Source organism: Camelus ferus, chromosome 13, assembly GCF_009834535.1.
Source record: "Camelus ferus isolate YT-003-E chromosome 13, BCGSAC_Cfer_1.0, whole genome shotgun sequence".
Taxonomy (NCBI): domain Eukaryota; kingdom Metazoa; phylum Chordata; class Mammalia; order Artiodactyla; family Camelidae; genus Camelus; species Camelus ferus.
Window position 1 is genome coordinate 40,546,040 of NC_045708.1, and position 20,363 is coordinate 40,566,402.

The window sequence follows — 20,363 nt, forward strand, 5'->3', positions numbered from 1 at the left end:
CTACCCTCAACGAGGAATGTGGATCTAGATCTTGATTCTGAGATAGCGTGTGGCCCACCCTCCTAAGGGATGAAGCTTTCAGAGAGTTTAAAATGTAAAGTGAATATGACCCTGATACTTTCTGGATGACATTTCTTCTCTCTAGTGGCTTGTGAATCAAGTTGAAAGAGAACTGCCTCTCTCACCCCACTCTGAGGTGACTGAAGCCAATTTATAGGCACTGCATACTTTCCAGTAATAATACAAGGTTAGCAATAAAGTCACCTTTGTCGAACACCTACTTTGCACTCTGCCTTTTGCTGGATGTTTTGCATCTGTGATCTCATTTCATTACCGCAAAAAAAAAAACAAAACAAACAAAAAAAAACTACAAGGCAGATATTATTCCCATTTTACAGATGAGAAAGCTGAGGCTCAAAGAGGTTAAATAGCATGCCCCAAATCATACAGCCAATGGGTGGATGAGCCAAGTTTCAAAGCTGGCTCTCTGACTCCAAAGCACACGTTTTGCCTACCACTCAACAGTAAAGACATTAAAGTGAAGGGAAAGTCTTGTTTAGATGCAGCATCTACTTTCGGTACCCCTTTCTAGAAGCTATCGCCTTCCCTCCTCTGCCCCTCTAAAACGTGTCTAGGAAAAAGGTGGTTGCTGGAAAGGTAAAGTGCCCAAACCACAGAACACACAGAGTTGAAACCAGGGATAAGAAACCAGGAGCTTGCTCAAGGAGGAGAACCTAGTGATACAGGAAGACGTTGCAAGGACAGTCAGTCCAGCTCATTCTGCGAACCCAGAGAGCATGGTTCTGCCTGTCGGAAAAGCTTTTAATGGGCTTCTCCCCAGCACTTCAGCTCTTTCCCAGCAGCATCCAAAAAGCACCACTGAACACCTGCCACAGTGCTCTCATCTGGCCTTGAAGGATTGCCCTGTGGGCTCTGCAATTGTTATTGAAACTGTGGAAACTCTGAAACTTCCTGGAAATTGCAGGTTCAGCCATAATGAAGTTACCATTTTAGCCAAACCAAATTAACTTTCCAAACAATATTCCCACTAACCCCAAACAGTACTCCCGCTAGCCCCAAACTCTCCAGACTTTAAAGTACAAAATAATTAAGACCCTGCAAGGCCACTTTGTTCCTTCTCAAACATTCTCTTTTCCTAAAGTCCAACTTCATGGTCAATTTTGAGTCTTTGATTTTCCTGTTTCAAAGAAATAGTTCAGAATCAAATTATGGTTGATTCTGAAGCCAGAAGTTAGAGTTTAACAATGATTCAGCAAAGAGGGTTATTCCAAGAACTTGGTGCCAGGATTATTGTGCCAGGTGACTGCCCCTGCATTTCTTCATTTATCTTCACAACAACCCTGTCAGGTACAATTACACCCCCGTGTTGTGAATGAGTGATAAAGCACACTGCCCGATGCCACTGAGCAGAATGAGTAAGTGGAATTTAAACGCAGGTTTGTTTGGTGGTTTTTTTTTGTTTTTTTGTTTTTTTGGGGTTTTTTTGGTGGTGTGTTTCCTTGTGTGTTGTTTGTTTGTTTGAACTCATTTTACTATTTTAAAGCACTTGCCCAACCTAAGGAAGCAGAGCTACAAAACAATGGGTAGTTTCAGGAAGTAGCAAGATGCCCATCATGGGCACTGAGACATGAAACAGCAAAGGATGTGTGATTCAGTGCACTTTAAATAAGAAACTTCTGGTGAGTAACAGAATTGGGGTCTGGACAGGAAGTCATGGCCAGATCACTGAAAGCCATATTTAGGCACTTGGGTACCAGGCAATGCGGAATGTTTGAGTAGCTTTAAGTAATTAATTCATCATTCTTTCAGCAAATATTTTATGTAGTACCAACTGTGTGCTAAGCCCTGGGGACAAAACTGTAAACAGAACAGATGTTTCCTATCCTCGTTGGATCCACAGTCCAACAGAGACGATGGGTCATTTCCATAAAGAGTGGAAAGTGCCCTGACTGGGGATGAATAAGGTGCTAGAGGAGTATCAGGAAGACCAATGAAGGGAAGTCTTCCCAGGGGAAAGGATGCCTAAGTCAAGACTTAATGGAGAGGAAGCACGGGGAAGGAAGTAGTCAAGGAGATGGTTGGAGTCGGTGGAAAGAGCATGAGTAAGGCAAGAGGTAAGAGCGAGGACGGTGCATCAGAATAACTGGAAGAGGCAGAGTGGCTGATGAGCATGGCTAGAGATGAGGCTGCAAGGGTTGTAGATGAGGCTGCAAGGGTTGTAGATGAGGCTGGAAGGGGCAAGATCAAGAAGCCAGGGAGCGTTAGGAGTAATTCTTACTTTAGAAGACCACTCAGCATGTGGTGACAGCTGGACACGTAAAGCCACTCAACATAGATTCAAACCTCCATGTCTTCAAAAACACCATGAGACTGTGGCTCAAAAAACGGATTCGACCTCCAGAAGCAAGTTTTGTCACCTCTTCCAATCAGAATGCTTTCAGTTGCAAGCAACAGAAATGAAAACTGGCTTAAATATTAAGGAAATGAAATATTTACATAACAGTCTAAGGATAAGGAAAGCATAGCACAATCAAAGTCTCAGAGATAAAATCAAGCTTTTCGGTTTTGTTTTTTTTTTTAACTCTCCAATCAGTCCTCCTCAGCATCGGCCTCATTATACACCTGGTTCCCCTCCCTTTGAAATTGTAAAATAGACGCCGGTAGCACTTGAGTCTCTGTGCCTATTTGTCATTATCTATCAGGAGAGAGAGGCAAAGTCTTTTTCCTCAAGTATGGCACCTAAGCCCTTTCCTTTGTCTGATCATACACACAGGTCACTCCTGGATCACTAGTCATGGGGGGAATGCCATGTGTTTGTTGGCTTAGGTTAATCAAAATCTACCTTTGAAACTGGGAGTGGTGTCAACTTTCCCTGTATCTCATGGTGGTGGAGGATATTGATACCTGAAAAAAAAAAACAAACATGATTACGTTAGGAATAAAATTGAGGAACAGGAGCAGAGTCCATTACACTCCACTTACAAACGGGGTTCCTTTGCTTTGGAACAAGTGACAACAGCCCTGACACCTTGTATCCGTTGCTGGAGCAGACAAGCCTCAGGTCAATCCCCTACCAGTTATCCATTCAACAGTGACAACAACAAAATGGTAACTCTTATCCCCTAACCTGGTAACTTCAATTATATGGAAGTAATTGTGTGCCTAAACAAGCCACACATTGGACATAAGCAGTTCTGGATAAAATAGAAGTTTATTAAACTCATCTTCATATTCACATAAATTTTTTTAAATGACACTATCTAGGCCAAGACCTTTTTCCTTTTTTCCTTCACAGAATAACGTTGAGAATCAATTTCTCCAGCTTAACATCACCAGCCTTGGCAGCAGCTCATATTTGGAATATAAATGATGTCATCTGGTTGGCCTTTTCCCATCACAAACAGTAAATCTCTGAATCTGGAGAGATCTTTTATTTGGTTACACATATTGTACAGCATCAAGGGGTTAGAACACATGTGCTGGAGATTATTAAAATCATCTGGAGGAGAATGGCTTATTATTGGAAAGCCCAGAACTTACGACCCTTTCTTGCCTGGTATCTCCATCAACTCTCCTTTTGCTGCTGCCTTTTCAAAGCAACAATTGCAGTCCATTGGCTTATGATCCTCTGCAGACTGAAGTTTTGCCGGTGCATCATGTTTTTCCTCTTCAAAAAGGTATCCCTAACATACAGATAGAGCAAAGAGGACAGGACTGCAAGTCAGAAAGCCAGCCTCAGCTCAGCGACATGCCAAATACATGGCTCTGGGCAAACCACTTAAACTCTTGTAACTTACTTTCTTCATCTGCAAAATGAAGATGATGATAGCCACCCTCACAGCACTGTTTGAGAGGCACAGTAAACAACTACTGAATACTTGATGACTACTTTATAATTTGCTAAAGTCTTTCAGTTACTTAGCAATGGACTTATACAGGGAAAACGCTCAATAGATGTCTGATGAATGACATGGAACTAGGTGGTAATGCAGTTCAGTGCATTCTAAGTCATCAAGTTATTTCACGTCTCTGAACTTAGTTTTCTCCAGTTATAATGTGCATTCGATTTTAACCTTCCTTTTAGAGTTGTTGTCTAAAAGAATAAACAAAATAACATACATGAAGCGTTAGCACCGTGTCTGGCACACTGCAGGGCTTGCGAAATGAGGTTCCCTTTTCTCCAATCCCCTCCTCTTTAAGAGTCTCACATTTCTCATCCCACAGAATTGTTAACAACACTAACATTCTACCTATTGAAGGATAGAGCTGTGGACCAGAAAGAATAGCAAGGCCAGGCATTGGTCCTGGCTTTCTAACTTTCCCAGTTGTGTGAACTTTTGCAACTTTCTCAGGGCCTCCGCTCTTACATCTGAAAATGAAGGAGCTGGCAGGTCTAAATCTGAAGTACTCAAACATTTTAAATTTACAGATCAAACAACAACAACAACAAAAACAAAGCAATCACAGATCAGAAGCCTCTCATAGAATGGTCAATATTTTGATTTGATAAATAGATATTTTTCAGATAATTGCCACTTACCATAGCAACGTCAAATAAAAGGACAGAGAACACCAGAAAAGAAGGAAGAGCAAAATTTCAGAAGACCTCTGTTTCAGTGGAATGAATTAACTTTCTGAGAAAATTGCTGAGTTGTCCCATTGTCCTCATTTTTCCACAGACTGGTGAAAACTTGTCAGGACCAACAAGAGCCTTTTGAATAGCATCAGGGGACCATGGGTCTGCATCACCTGGAAGATTTCCTCCAGCACGCATGTCCTGTGATTCTCCCATGGTTCCTCCATGGTGAGAAGCTATGGTGTTAAAATAGCTTCTTTGGGTAAAAGTAATAAAAACTATGGGCCACTTCAGAGAAGAAATCAACCCAGTAACTAATTTTTCTGAACTAAATGATCGTGAGTCTAAAGAGGGAGTTTAACTTGGTCAAAATGATCTAAGAGATTAAAGATCCACATATAGGAATGCCCCGAGACCCTTCCTTGTCCCTAACACTAATCCTTCTGTCTTGGGCTTCGCTCTCCACTGACTGTAAAGTGGTGACAACCACACTGGCGCCCACCCCCACCTACATGAAAACATGAGGGAGATGTGAGCAGACCAAACATATCCAAAGTAGTCCCAAGTCAGGCACTGCATTCTCACCCCGAGGGCAACTTTTCTAACAACTGTCCCTCTCCACTCTCAGGCCAAAAAAGATCTCTGAGCTCTACCATGATGCGCTCAAATCCCCTTAAAGAACACCAACTATTGTGTTCCTGAGAGTCTAAAGAGATACTTGCTCATTCATAGTCAGCACTCGCTTTTAACAAGCTTGGTTATTTTGACCAAATTAGAAATAGACAAGCAGGAGAGAAGGAAGAGAAGCTGTTCAGACAGATCTGTGGTTGAGGCTACGCTTGACCTCCCAGAACGAGAGAAAATCAAAACAAACGCACAGATAAAACTGACTCTACCACAACTTTGAACAAGAGTAGGTGTTCGTAACCTTGAATCTAAGTCATCAAGAAAAGTTTAAACTTTATTCTATAACCTTTGGACACTGGTTATAGACTTTCGCCAAACTGGTTGAAGTAGATGCTCAGAGGAGCACAGCTCAGCTGCCAGGCAGGTGGACGCTAATTCTCCGATGACCCAAAATACATGAAGTAGTAACAGGAATAGGAACAACCTTGACTGGTGTTGTATTGTTCTCTGACTCTTGTAAAAAGTGCTCTGTGCTGCCATTTTCTCAGCTACTATTCAGACCAACCTTGTGAGGGAGAAATGATCATTATTATTATCCATCCCCTTCTCCAAATGAGGAAACCGATAAATTCAGCGTGGACAGTAGAGTTAGTCAGCGGCAGGCTAAGCAAACCCAGGGCGTCTGACTCTATGCACTTTTCCCACCCTCTGCTCCTCTGTCATCCTTATAAATAGCTCTAACACTAAGAGGTTCAAAGGAACTTCCTTCTGGTTCTCAGGCCCACGATAAATGCCACTTGCCCTGAGGAGGCGAATAAAGTCCGTGCTCTTTGCTGGCCTATGTGCTAAGTCATTGGCGCCCAGAAATGACCTCCTAAGAGACTACGGGCCTTGTATTTACCACAGAGCAGTGGGTAAATAACTAGTTGGTGTTTTAGTGTTTTGTGGTCACTTAATCTGTTGTGTTCCTTCCCAAGACTCTGAAGGTTTCCTTTTTCAGTTAATTTTTATTTACGTTTCTGAGGTCTGCGTTGTTTGGGGTTTGGTTCATTGGATGTTTTTCTTGGAATGTGTTGCCACTGGCTTCAGGATGTTCCTGCTCTGCTATTTCATGGAATTTTCCCTGAGTGTGGATTGCTATGTATTTCTTCAGGGCAGTGAGCCAAGGCAGTGCTGGTATGTAATCTGTTTCTCTGGCCAGAGGACTTCTTGTCACCCATCCACATGGTGCTTGATTGTATTTCTCCACTGATAATTCCCCTCCCCTCTGCTAATGTGCTGTGACCTTGGAGTTCCGCCATCTTGTGTGTTGTGCATTATTGGCTCTGGATGAGACGAGCCCAGTTGCTTCTGATAGAGATTGTGTCAACTGATTCTCCTAGTTGGTCCTATCAGCCCAGCATTGGAGAAGGAGGTACATGCCAAATGTTATGAGAAGGGTGGAGAAGATCTCATAAGGTTAATGCTACTGACAAAGGGAGTGTGTGATTGAAAACGTCCAGCCCTCCGCACAGCTCTGTGCCCCAGTGGGAGGCAGAGCCAGGGATGCCAGGTGCATTGCAAGCACCACACACTCCCATGACCCTCAGCAAGACTTTCTTCCTTTGTCTTTGACAAGCGCAGGAATGATGTGCCAGAAAAAAGTAAGAATTTGTTCCATATCAGAAAGTTTTGTCCTTTAGATATTTTCTTTGTGGGTAAAAAAAAAAAAAAAAAAAAATGAGAAAGGTCAAATCGTATTTGGTCATTAAAATGGTATGTTTCTCTCTAAGCTTGCAGCCTAATTGAGAGGAAAAGCACACACTGAGACAGTGTTATCCTGGATAAACCCGTTCTTTGGCTGTTTTATTTATTGTACTTCACTTCATTGTTTTGTTTATGTGCTCAGTACCCCTACTCTTTCCACAAAGAATTTGAGATAGCTTACAAAAATATGTCAGTACAAAATAAAATATTCCTAAATCATTGGAAGAAGCAGGGTGAATGGACAATATTACAGACACGCATAGACTAGTGTTTAGAATTTCATGACAAATACCCCAATGTTCATAGCAGCACTATTTACAATAGCCAAGACATGGAAACAGCCTAAATGTCCATTGACAGATGGCTGGATAAAGAAGATGTGGTATATTTATACAATGGAATACTACTCAGCCATAAAAACAATAACATAACACCATTTGCAGCAACTTGGATATCCCTGGAGAATGTCATTCTACGTGAAGTAAGCCAGAAAGAGAAAGAAAAATACCATATGAGATCACTCATATGTGGAATCTAAAAAAAAAAAAAAATGAACATAAATACAAAACAGAAACAGACTCATAGACATAGAATACAAGCTTGTGGTTGCCAGAGGGAGTGAGGTGGGAAGGGACAGACTGGGAGTTTGAAATTTGTAGATACTGACAGGCATATGCAGAATAGATAAACAAGATTATACTGTTCAGCACAGAGAAATATATACAAGATCTGGTGGTATCTCATAGAGAAAAAGAATGTGAAAATGAGTATATGTACGTTCATGTATAATGGAAAAATTGTGCTCTACACTGGAGATTGACACAACATTGTAAACTGACTATAACACAATAAAAAAATTAAAATAAATAAATAAATAAAATTTAGGAAGATTTAGTTTGCTGTTTAGATGTCAGCAGTACAACTTGATTTTTAGGATATAATTGATTAAGTATTATTAATGGAAATAAACATATGGCCATTAAGAAACACAATTAAAATTATAATAATTCCAACTAAAAAAAAATTGTTAAAAGCAATTCACAAAAACGTCTCCCAAAGCCTACTGTTTATCATTTAAATCGTGCGGTGGGTCTCTAATCTGTAGTGTGAGTTGGGTGCATTTAAGAATCTGCACTCACTGGGAAAAAGGGGTGGGAAGGGGTAAACTTGGGAGTTTGAGATTTGCAGATGTTACCAACTATATATAAAAAAAGATAAAAAGCAAATTTCTTCTGTACAGCACAGGGAACTATATTCAATATCTTGTAATAACCTTTAATGAAAATGAATATACGTATATATATGCATGACTGGGACATTATGCTGTACACCAGAAATGGACACATTGTAACTAACCATACTTCAATAAAAAAAAAAGACATCAAAGTACAAGCCATAAAAAAATAAAAGAATTGGCGCCCAATTTATAATTTTAACTTGGAGGTTAGGGGGCCAACTTCAATCCCCACACTGACTCCCCGGCACTGCCATGCAAATGTCCTGCAACCAACCCAGAGAGAGCAAATGTCAAATTCCTCCAAATTAGAGGCCATAACAAAACAGAAAGATAAGAAGCTATGGTCCTGATACAGAGGGAGCAATCCCACTCATCAGGGAGAGAATGACCACTGGTGTTGGTTGGGTTGGCAAAGTCACTTCCAACAGCTGCCAAAGAGATAAGAAAAATAACACTGTCATTTGTAACAACAACACTCACTTCTTGTGCCTACCAGGTACCAGGCACACTCTACATTTTATTGCTAATCTTCATAATAAGCCTCTCTGTACACTCTTGATTCTTGTCCCCTTTTTTCAAATGTAGAAACAGAGGCTCAGAGAAGTTTTTCAGATGGCTGTGGCGAGACCATTAACAAGGTACAGAGCTAGCGCCTCAAACGTAAGCCTGTCTAACTCTGAAGTGCACACACCCTCTGCGGGTGTGCTGCTGCTCTGGTACCAGCCAGGTCAACCTGAAAGACTAAGGCTAAGTGAGTAACACTGATACCTCAGGCCAGATTCTGAAGGAACAGCGGAATGTGCTACTGGAGTCTTCCAGGCATCAGAGACGTGTCTATAGTAGCAGGAAACACTGACGGCCTCTGGGGAGGGCGTGCCTGCCAGCCCACTGCCAGGAAAAGGGAAGAGCCTTGAAGGGAGACAGCTGGGACCTCGGAGATTCTTATGACAGGAGAGGCAGGTGTTTCCCACTCCCTTAATTTAGTGGCCCTTTCTTAAGCTTGGGGTGCAAATAATTTTACCAAGCTATCTAAAATGTAAAGGATGAAGTATATAATTAAAAAGAAGTCTCCCTTTCTATTGGTCTGTTTGGATGCCATAACAAGATACCACAGGACTGGGTAGCTTAAACAAGATATTCATTTTTCTCATGGTTCTGTAGACTGGAAAGTCCCAAATCAAGCTGTCGGCAAATTCAGTTCCTGGTGAAAGTTGTCTCCTGGCTTGCAGATGGCTGCCTTGTCACTATGTCCACTTATGGCTTTTCCTTGGTACCTGGGTAGAGAAAGAATGAGCTCTCTGATGTGTCTTCCTATAAGGACACTCATCCTACTGGGTCAGGACCCTAACCTTATGATCTCACTTAACCGTAATCTTTTCCTTAGAGGTCTCACCCCGAAATGTTACAGCAAAGTGTGTTACAGCTCAGTGTTTCAGGAACCCGGATCCTGGTGAGAGACCAAGTGACGCTCAGAGGGTTGGAGAACTCAGGTTTATTACACCGGCAGGCCCAGAGGAGTTAACACTCCAAGCTCTGGACTCCGTCTGTAGGTTTACACAGGCTTTTATAGGCTACGAGTCAAGACTGCAACATTTTGCAACATCATATGCAGAGTAGGTGTTAGAAATGGACCAGTCAGGAGTGAGTTTCAGGAACCAATAGACTCTTACGGGTAAGTTCCGCTTTCCTAGAAGCAAGCTGTCTTGCAGAAATAATACCGCCCAACCAGGGCCCTGCCTGTGGGTCCTGCCGGTCTTTTCATGGGGCTTCCCACCTCACAAATACAGCCACCTTAGGGGTTAGGATGTCAAAATATGAACTTTGGAGGGACACGAGTATGCATTCTATAACATTCTTCTACTCCATACCATCAGTCAGACTGTTTCCTTCTCCAAAGGCAATCATTGTTACCAGTGTCTGAGTATTCTGCCAAAAACATTCTATGTATAACATGTGTTTATACAAATGAAGGGCCATTATGCGCTATGTTCTACAATTTTTTCTCCTATAAGTAGAAGATGGAGACTATCCCGTGTCTACACCTATACCTTTCTGCTTTATTCTGTCTCATGATTGCATAGTATCCCATTAAATTATCATGATTCAATTCAATCAATACCATACTTAAACATGCTAAGTTTGTGTTTAGTCTTGGGCTGTTACAAATAATGCTTTAGTGAGCATCCTTGTACAAACATGTTTGTAAATGTGTTACTATAGCTAAATATCTAGAAACGAAATGTATAGATCAGTGTAAATGCTTTCCAAAATGGACAGATGTTGCCAAATTGTCCTCTAAAAAGATTGTTGCAATTTACATTTTAACATTAAAGAATAATTAACAGCATGGATAAGAACTCCAAAATCACTTTGTGACTGTTAACTCAATAAGCCATTATTATTAATCACCTAAAGAGAAGGAAGAGAAAGTTTGGGAATGTCTCTCCCAGCCTCCTGACTCCACACCTTGAATTCATTTCCTCAAAGATGCCAGAATGCGAATCTGGTGTTGCCACTCCCTGTTCCTTCGCACCACAGGGTGAAACCCCAGCTGGCACACAGGGTCCAGTCAACGTGATTGGTCTCTGCCCACTTCCCTGTGTCATCTCTGACCACCCACTCCCTTCCACAGGTTGGAGCTCTCAGTCAGAGCAAATACATAACATTAGAAATCCTCACGGTCTCTGAACCTCTCATATCTCTGAGCCTTTTCAAATGACATCCATCCTCTCTGTCTTCCCATATTTGTCTTCCCTGCTAAGCTCCTACTTACTCTATAATCTCTCAAATGTCACTTCTGCAGACTTGATTCCTTTTCCCACATGGCCTCAGGCACTCTGTCTTCTATGAAATGACTAAAGTCATGTACATCACATCATAAAACCTTATTACTATAATTTGTGTATGCTTCTCTGAATTCCCATTGGATACTAGAAAGCATATAGGAAAAAAACATAGTTTTCATCTTCTTATTTTTAACACCTCTACTGGGGAATGATTCCTGTACAGCAAATTACACATATTTCAGATGTATAATTTAATGAATTTTGATAGATGTATACACCAATGAAACCACCACCACAATCCAGATAGCTAACATTTCCATCACTCCCCAAGACGTGCAAATTTATCTTCTTATTTTTAATGAACTCATTTAGTCTTTGGAATAACCCTTTGAAGTAGATACTCTTAATATTCTAATTTTACAGATAAGGAAGTTGAGACATAAATGTATAAGGTAAGCTGCCCAGTCACAGAACAGGTAAGTGCAGAGCTGGGACTTGTACCCAAGCATGGTGGCTCCAAAATCCTTGCTATACAGAAATCCTCATCAGAGATGTCTGACTCCCAAGTCTCCTCTTCTTACTCTTTTTCCAGAGTAGGTTCTTCTTGTTCTCTTCTCCCTCAGCCTCCCTATCTCCTCTCCCACGACATCTCAATTTCTTCCTCCCCACAAACTATACTGACGCTCTCCTAATTGTGGAGATTGGTCCAGTCCTTTCTGGCTCCAACCTCAAAACCTTCCTGTTATAACCATCAAAGTACTAAGCACACGAAGGGGCCATCAGCTACTAGGGCCCACCCATCATAGGAAGGAGCAGAGGGTTATAAATAATAATTTTAATATTAATAAAGTATCTTCTTCAGGTTGCCTTCACCAGAAACTAGACTGAACTGAAGCTTAACATACAGGATTATATCCAGGAGTATTTTGGGGATGACATTAATGGACAGGCAGGGGAAAGACACAGAGTTGGGCAGAATGAGAAGCTGAGCTTTGATACACTCCCAACAAAGCCTCAACCGACCCCATGGAGAGTTGTGCAGTTGAGAAGACCTTTCAGAGCTGTACCAGGTTGGGATGAGGTGGCCCAGCCATTGATCAGTCATTGGAAGGAGGCTTCCCCTTGAGAGGAGGTGTGACATTGAGCAAAGTAGTTTTCTTCTTTCTCCAAGGACATTGAGGGCCATCTTCAGTAGCATTCCCTGAAGCTACAGAAGTCAGTCCAGTTCTGAAGGGGTATCTACATGGCCCATTCAAGCATCCACCCAATGACCCATTATTTAAATGCCTAGCATCATGATATTCTAAGCACTGTAGCTTCATTTTCCAGATGGGACAATTAAGGCTTAGCAAGGTAAGGTAAAATAGAAATGATCATATAGATGGTAGCAACTGAACTGGTATTGGAACCCAAGCCTTGCTGAGTGCAAAACCCATGTTCCTTCTTTACATTAAGCTAACATTCTCGGGCACATTATAAATTGTATGACAGCATGTATGTGGTAATCTTTTGAAGACTAGAAATACACATTCATAGAACTGAACTCCTTCCAGAATTGCACTCTCCCATCATCCCCTAAAGGAGCAATTCCCTCTGAGCCCACACACCCACTTGCTCTCATTTTCCACATGTTTACTCGGATGTAGTCACCAATTACATACTAGGCAGATGTCATCTGGAAAGGAAGGCATGGTCGTTGTCAAAGAAAAGTGAGAAGTGCTTTCAAATTACACTTGATGTCTAGTCCACAGTTGAGGATAGCTCACCTTTAAAAAAAATACATTAGCAATGTGTCCCAAAGTATGGTCCATGGACCCTGAGGATACTCAGGATTCTTTCAGGGAGTCTGTGAAATAAAAACTATCTTCATAAAAATAGAAGTGATTGCTTTTTTCACTGTGTCCACATTTGCACTGCTGCTGTGTTAACTGATGGTGCAAAAGCAGTGGTGAATAAAAGTGCTGGTGCTTTAGAAGTCCACACTATTCTAGTAGTTGTTGTAAACTTTAACACCACACAGTCACAGTTCAAAAACAAAAATTAAAAATAAAAGCCAATTTCATTTAAAACTCTTCTCAATGAAGCAGTAAAAATTATTTTTATTACTTGTAAGAGTGACTGACAGACAAACTATGGTTATTTGGACTTGGGAGTATGTCACATATTTTCTTAAAAAATGAGTGAAAAGAGCCTACCACTTTGAAGAAAACAACTCATAGCATCTGTTGCCAGTGATTAAATGCAAGCTTTCAAGCAAAAATTTTAATTTTGAAAAACTTGTGTCTGCTATCATGAGCTTGAAAACACCCTGATATTCACAGATTTTCTGATGAGATTGGTGGTAATAATAAGAAATGTGACTTTTTAAAAAATTTTATGTAATAAAGTGAATCAACATTTTGAAGATCTACATAACTCGAAGAACTGATACTTTCCATATGACAGGTGTGTGATGTTACAAAATTAAGCATGGGCAAAACAATCCATTCCAAAAATAGACCAATGGATTTCAATGGACTAGAATGTGGAAAGCTTATTGATATGGTTTTAAATTTCACATTGCAAGTGTGCTTTAGGAACTTACCACTTGTCAAGTTTTGGTGTAGTATCAAAGAAAAATATCTGTGATTATCCGAACCACATATCTGGATTTTCTTCACAGTTTTCAACAAAACAAAGTATTGCACAGATTCTGACTGTAGAGCAGCTATGAGAATCTGTCTTCTACCAAGTGAGACATTAAATAGATTTGTAAAAATACAAAACAATGCCACACTTTTCACTAATTATTTTTATTTTAAAAAATGTAATGAGTTCTCATTTTAAAATATAATGAATGTATTATTATTTTAAAATAAATTAATAAATATTCTTTATAACTTCTCAGCTTCCATTTCTAATATTAATAGATATATCCCACATAAACAAAAGTAGTTTAAGTTCCTCAGTGCTTTTCAAGAGTGTAATGGGTTCTTGAGACCAAAAAGTTTGAGGACCACTAGACTAGGATCACTTAGCCAACACTGAGAGAACAGAGGTACAATTTTTCCAAATGAATTTTTTAGCTTAAAATACTGAATCAATAAATAGAATTTAAAATTTTTAAATGAATGAGAAAAGGGAAAAGGGATGAAGTATTCGAAAAACTGTGTGAGGATAGTCAAAGAGAATGCTGACTGAAATTGACTATGAGGAGATCCATACCCAGAATGAGAAAATAAGAGAACTGGAAGATCCCATAAGACAGAGAGGCAGAATACGGCTTATTCCGTATCTACCTTACAACAGGCACTGTAACACTTGCCCACATAGTCTCAAAATGGCTCAAAGAGCCTGGTATCATTATTTCCTATTCACATAGGAGATGTTGAGACTTGGAAGTTATGAGACAAAAAGGATATATGACATAGCTGGGATATTGTCCCAAATATGTCCGAATCCCACATCGTTTCTATCTGTTTCACCACACTATGCTACTTCCCACCTGGTCCCCCAAACCTTTCTTACTCCTTCTTTTACAGAGGAGGTGAGACTCAGAGGGAGTAAATAATGTACAGAGGCCACAAAATGTGTTAGTGGCAGTCATATCTCTTTACTATACAAGAATCCTCATCAGACATGTCTGAACCCCCTCTTGGGACAGCCTAGCTGGTGCTGTTTCTGTTGCCCCATGCAGCATCAGGCCAAGTTTCCCTGCAGTGGAAGAGATTTTGCAAGGTGAGTTACATGGTCCCTTGGCTCTGAGAACTAAGAAGCCCAAGGCAACATTCAAGGAGAGATCTGTTTGGGGAAAGGAAGTTTGAGCACCCATTGAGCAAGGTGGCTGTTTCTTCTACAGCAGCTGAAAGAAAAAGAATGGGAGAAAGGAAAGAGACACAAATAAACTTTTGAGTAATAATGAAGCACTCTTGCTCTTTCTTTGGTTACAACTTCATTCAACGAATGTTAGTAGAGCACCTCCTATGAGCTGGGCATTATGTTAGGTGGGACATCATGCTAGATGCTGGAGCTTCAGATACTGCTGGAAGTTCTCACAGTCTTGTGGGGGACACCAATGGAAACAGAGTCCCAAGGCAGTGTGAGTGATCAAGATTTGGTCGGGAAAGCACAAGGTGATGTGAGAATCCAGAAGAGAAACTTAACCCAGACTGGGCCTGATAACATGCCACCTTCACCAGCTCTTAAAGGATTTGATAAAATTAACAAGTAGAAAAAGGAGACAAGGCAGAAGGACTATAATGTAAGTCATATAACCCCTGTGTGACTTCTTAGAGAAATGAAAACATTCAGTATGACCAGAGGGGAGTGGCCTCATGCAAGTTTGGTTGTAGCCACTCTCACAGTTCACTACACAATTGCTCATAGTGAAATGCCATCAGTTCAGATTTAAATATTTAAAACAACCCATGGATCCATCCTCACTACCTTCTTGGACATTTAAAGGTCTAGGGATCCCAAGCTAGCTAGGGATCAGTGGGCCAGATGCTGTGATTTTCTGAGTTTGCACAGGAAGATACCGCCACTACACTGCTGCAGGTCAATTCACCACTGCCTAGCCCACAGTAAGTGCCTTATAAAGGGTTAATGAGGAGTGAACAGTATTCCTCTCTTCTGCTTTTTTCTTTCTTCTACTCTTTTTATTTCAGCTACTATAGAAGATTCAGCCACTTCACTCTATTCATGCTCAAAGTTCCTTCCCCAAGGGCATTTTTTTTTTTTCATTTGTCTTGGGACACTCAGTTCTCAGGCCAGAGGAATACAGATCCCACCTGCAAATTTTCTTCTACTCCAGGGAATCTTGGTCTTTGGTTGTGGGTCCATATTTTTCACATCCCCACCTGACTACACAAACAATTCCTTGAGGACAGGGAACTTGACTTTTTCATCTCTAAATTTCCACTTTAGAACAAAAAAAGTTTATTTCATAAGGAAAAAGGAAAAAAAGAAAGAAGTAAAATTTTTAGTCCTCATGAAGTCCTCTTGTCTTTTCTCAGCTATAACTGCTACCCAGATGCTCCACTAAAACTGCAGTGACATCTTTTCTGTCCCACATGGACAAGTTTGCCATGATTTCTCTGTTTATATTTCTAACCCATTCTGATTCAGAGGGAAAAAAAAATTTGAAAAGCACTCTAGAGGAAAGGGCAAAACCTGAGCACAAGAAGTCAGAAAAAAATTAATTTAAATGAAATAAATTAAGATCCTATGGAAAGCCCCCGCTCAAAAAATGTCAGGCGTGAGGAAGTTGCTGAGTGTACAAATCAGCTCCTAGACACAAACAGATGTTGGATCCCTCTCTCCAACCTCTTCCTCAATTTCCTTGCTTCCCCTCTCCAGCCAGGATACACCCTGGGCTGCAGTAGCTGATAGAAACCAGGCACAGAAACCCCCGGAATAGAAGAGACAGGATGAATCTTGAGCCGAATCTTTACAAAATATAGGTGACTCTGAGGGGACTTCCAGCTGCCACCAAGATGACAAGGTTACAACCATTTCCTTCAGTGTCTGATTAAGTCTTCACCGAAATCTTGTTTCATCAATCGTCTCCTATTTGAGATACAACCTTACCCCCTCTACAATGTGGAACCCTGATCAAATCTCTTTCATCTAAAAGAAATAATATTCTTAAAATACTAGGGCCAAGAGCAAAAACAAAGAAAAAGTAAAACGTGTCCTTGAATCTTCCTTTACCTCTTATTTAATTTCTTTTCTTTCTGTCTCACCCAATTTTCTTAAAAGAGTGGTCTACACTCTCTGAATCCATTTCCTCATTTAAACCCAACAGTTTCTGACTCTTCTTCCTCCCCCTCTCCTAGTTGCCAGTTCCACTGTGCCTATTCCTGCTTTTGTCTTATGCAACATCTTGGCAGCCCTCTTGGCCCTCTTGGCCATTCCTTTCTTTCCATCCTCCAACTTTGACTTTGAGAGCATCTGCCCTGTTTATTTATTTGTTCTATCTCTCTGGCCACTCTTTCTCACTTCTTCCTTTGCTCTTCCCTTAAATACTTGTATTTCCTATGTTTCATTCATTTCATTTTTGGTCAATTTATTCCTTTCTCTCTCCTCATTTAGGAAATATTTTTGAATACTTTCTATATACCATGCATTGTTCTTGGTAGCCTGGGATTAACAAATAAATTCACTGCTATAAGGTATAACATAACTTTGCTTTCAATTAGTGAAAACATTTTACAACAAAGGAGGTATGACAGTGGGCTCCCACCCATGAAATTCACTAGTCTTATCATGTGCTCCATTACTCATATACACAGTTGGCTTGATGGAATGATGGAATGGCCTAAGAAAGGCTCACTTTGGGCACTAGGTGGAAAGTAATATCCTATGGAGAAATTTTTGCCTGCCAAATCACTATCTTGAATTCAGTGGGTCTGGGGTTACTACTGCCCTGAAGGAGAAGTACTTTCACCAGAGAACAAGTTCTGTTACTGTTGACTGTGATGCCGAGACTATTACTTCCCCATATTTTCTGGGTTTCTCATGCTGCTGAGCCAACAGGCAAAGAGAGGAATCATTGTCCCAGCAAGGATATGTGATTCCAAGTACCAGAGGGAAATTGAGATGCAACCACATGATAGTGGTAAAGAAGACTGTGTCTATAACCTAGAGGATTCACTGGGGGCACTCCTTGGTCTCCAACAGTTTTGTTCAGTGGAAACCTAGGGCAATCCAAAACAGGATTTTCAAGGATTTAGATGTCATAAAGATAGGCTTCAGTTTACTTCAATAGGTAAAGAATGCCACTCAGCTGGGGGACTGGCAGTCAATAATGGAAATACAAATGGCAGTCAAAGAAGGCAGCTCTGATTATCTACACAGGCTTCATGATCAGTTATACAGAAGCTGATGTTATATCCGAGGTTATTTAATTAATGTTTTTCTAATCTACCTTCATTTCCACCCCATCCTTTCATTAAGAACCTTGTGGTGGCTATGGTGTTTTTAGGCTTCAGATGGGAATACAACCAAATTGAGATCCTCATGTGACATTATACTATCTGATGGGATTTTTGTGTCATCTATGTTGAGGACAGCAACCTTTTACCTAGACAAAGGGAAGAGGGGAAGCTGAAGGGCAAAGATGGTGCCAAATATCATCCAACTGGACCTTCATAACCACTCTCCAGCATTCTCCAACCTGCTCTGTGCTCCTGGGCGCTGGCCTTTATGAACCCAACAACAGGCTCCCAAGAGCAATGGCTTCCTTGGGTTCAGCCAAAGGGAGGCAAGAGATCAAAAGATAGAAGGAAAATGAGACTGGAGATTTACTCTCTAGACTCTCTCATGACAGATCACCTCAGGCTGGCTGTGTCCCTAATTTGAAGGCCACAGGTCCTGTCAGATGCCCTCTCCTAAGATGATCCGCTCTGGGTTCTGGTAACCACCGCCCCTCCTTAACCTTCCTTACATAAGCCTTGAATCACTGCTTGTTGTTACTAGCCACAGGGCACTTCACCATTCCTTGTTTCCCTAATCCATGACTATACCACGTGAATAGTCTTCTTTTTTAAAACTGTCTTCAAATCATCCAGTTTGAGAATGTCATCTGTTTCTAGCTGGGATATTGAGTGATACAGCCAGTGCCCCTTGCATCATGGAAGGATGGTTTTAATTGCCCGCGAGTCTTAAAATGACTGCTGGTGCAGGTTTATACTCCTGTGGAGGTCCCAGATTTCTGGATGGAATGGCTCTTGGGCAGACTTTTTTTTTTTAGATGGAGCTGTTAAAGGGCTTTCCACCACTTCCCCTCCCCTCAAAAGCAAGAGATATGCCAGGCCATACTAAATATAGGTTTGGGTTTATTTAAATTTGCTCTGACGGTGAATTCCATAGCTATGGGCCTCGAACTAGGATGGCTGTTCTGTAACTGAGGACTGACAGCGGCTGCTTTTGGCTGGCTCAAAAGGGCATATATGAAGAGCTGGCCACAGCGTCAGGCTACAGTGTAGCAAAAAGAGACAGGGTGCTCTTCTCTCAAACCACTGAGTACATTTCCAGTAAAATAATTTTTTCTCCATATATTAACAAAGAGTATTGAATCATCTGTGAACTAAACCATGATGGAGAACTAGGTCTTAACTTGAAAGAAAAATGCAGCAAGAATCAAACATTTCCTCCAGCTCCTCTGCACACCTTTTATGACCTCTCCATCCTGTTAATGCCCCAGTGTACTCCATTGTTTAAGCTAGAGGCATTCTTTACCTCTTCCTCCACTCACCTCAAGTTCTGAGTGATCTTGAAATACTGGAAAAATCCAGACACACTGGGTTCAAATTGCAGGTCCAATACTTTAGAGAGTTGTGACTTTGGACAGCATATGCTCCATTCCATAGTTTCAGTTTCTTTATCTGTAAAATGGAAATAATATCTAAAAACCCTTGATTGAGATAATATGAGAACAATTAATATGTTGAATAAGTGTGATTTGTGTAATAATTAAAACACAACATTGTTTTCCATGATTCTTTTAAAATTTTTTAAGTGGAAATAATCTCTCATTCTCCTGATGATAAAAACATGTACACAATTTTCCCCTTATTCTTTCTCTTAGTCTTAGGTACTAGACAGCCCCATAGTACTCTAAGGAACAGAACATCATTCCTTAGAGACATCAGATGACGAGAAGAAACAAAAATAATTAGGTCTAGGGGAAGAAATATCATATTTGAAAACTATATAACTATATACAGAAGGATTAAAATAATCTATGTAAAAATTAGTAGAATAATAATTTTAAATGTGGTTGCTTATAAGATCAATCTATAAAAATTAATTTCATTCCTATAAACCTCCAGAAAACATAAAGAACTCCTATGACACAGTAAGAAAAAAACTAAATGTCTAGAAAATATAATTTAAATAAAGAATTAAAGGAGAAATATACTATATTCGTGGAAAGAGAGACTACTGTAAATATATTAATTATCTCTAAATTGATCTATGGACTTAATACTTTCATTAGGATGGTCTAAAGAAATTGACTCCCTGATTCTAAAATGTATATGAAAGAGTAAATGTCAAATAATAGAAATGTAATTCCAAACTGGGAGGATATTGACTACCAGATATCAAGGCTTATTATAAAGCTAGCTAATTTAAACAATCTGGTATTGGTAGGGGAAAAAAAAATCAACTAGAGACCTGGAACAGTGGTTCCTGAAATAGACCTTTGCATATATGAAAAAACATTAGAGGGGCATCACAGACTGTTTGAGGAGAGAGGATTTATTCATTAAACGGTGCTAGGACAGCTGGACGTCCAAACAGACTGAAATGAAATTGGATCCTTCCTATAGATCATACACAAAAACCAGTCCCAAATGGATTAAAGATATATGTGACAGGCAAAACT

General features: G+C 40.4%; 1 long non-coding RNA gene across 5 annotated transcripts in view; it reads right to left on the bottom strand.

Moving 5' to 3' along the window:
• The window catches only part of LOC106730861, a 207,035-nt gene that overhangs the window by 57,919 nt on the left and 128,753 nt on the right, over nucleotides 1-20,363 (bottom strand). For all 5 annotated transcript variants that reach the window (XR_004325048.1, XR_004325046.1, XR_004325047.1 and 2 more), the window contains exons 5-7: nucleotides 19,230-19,359; nucleotides 3,562-3,704; nucleotides 2,864-2,925 (exon numbers count right to left, since the gene is read on the bottom strand). This is a non-coding gene — a long non-coding RNA (uncharacterized LOC106730861). The remainder of the gene's footprint in view (nucleotides 1-2,863; nucleotides 2,926-3,561; nucleotides 3,705-19,229; nucleotides 19,360-20,363) is intronic.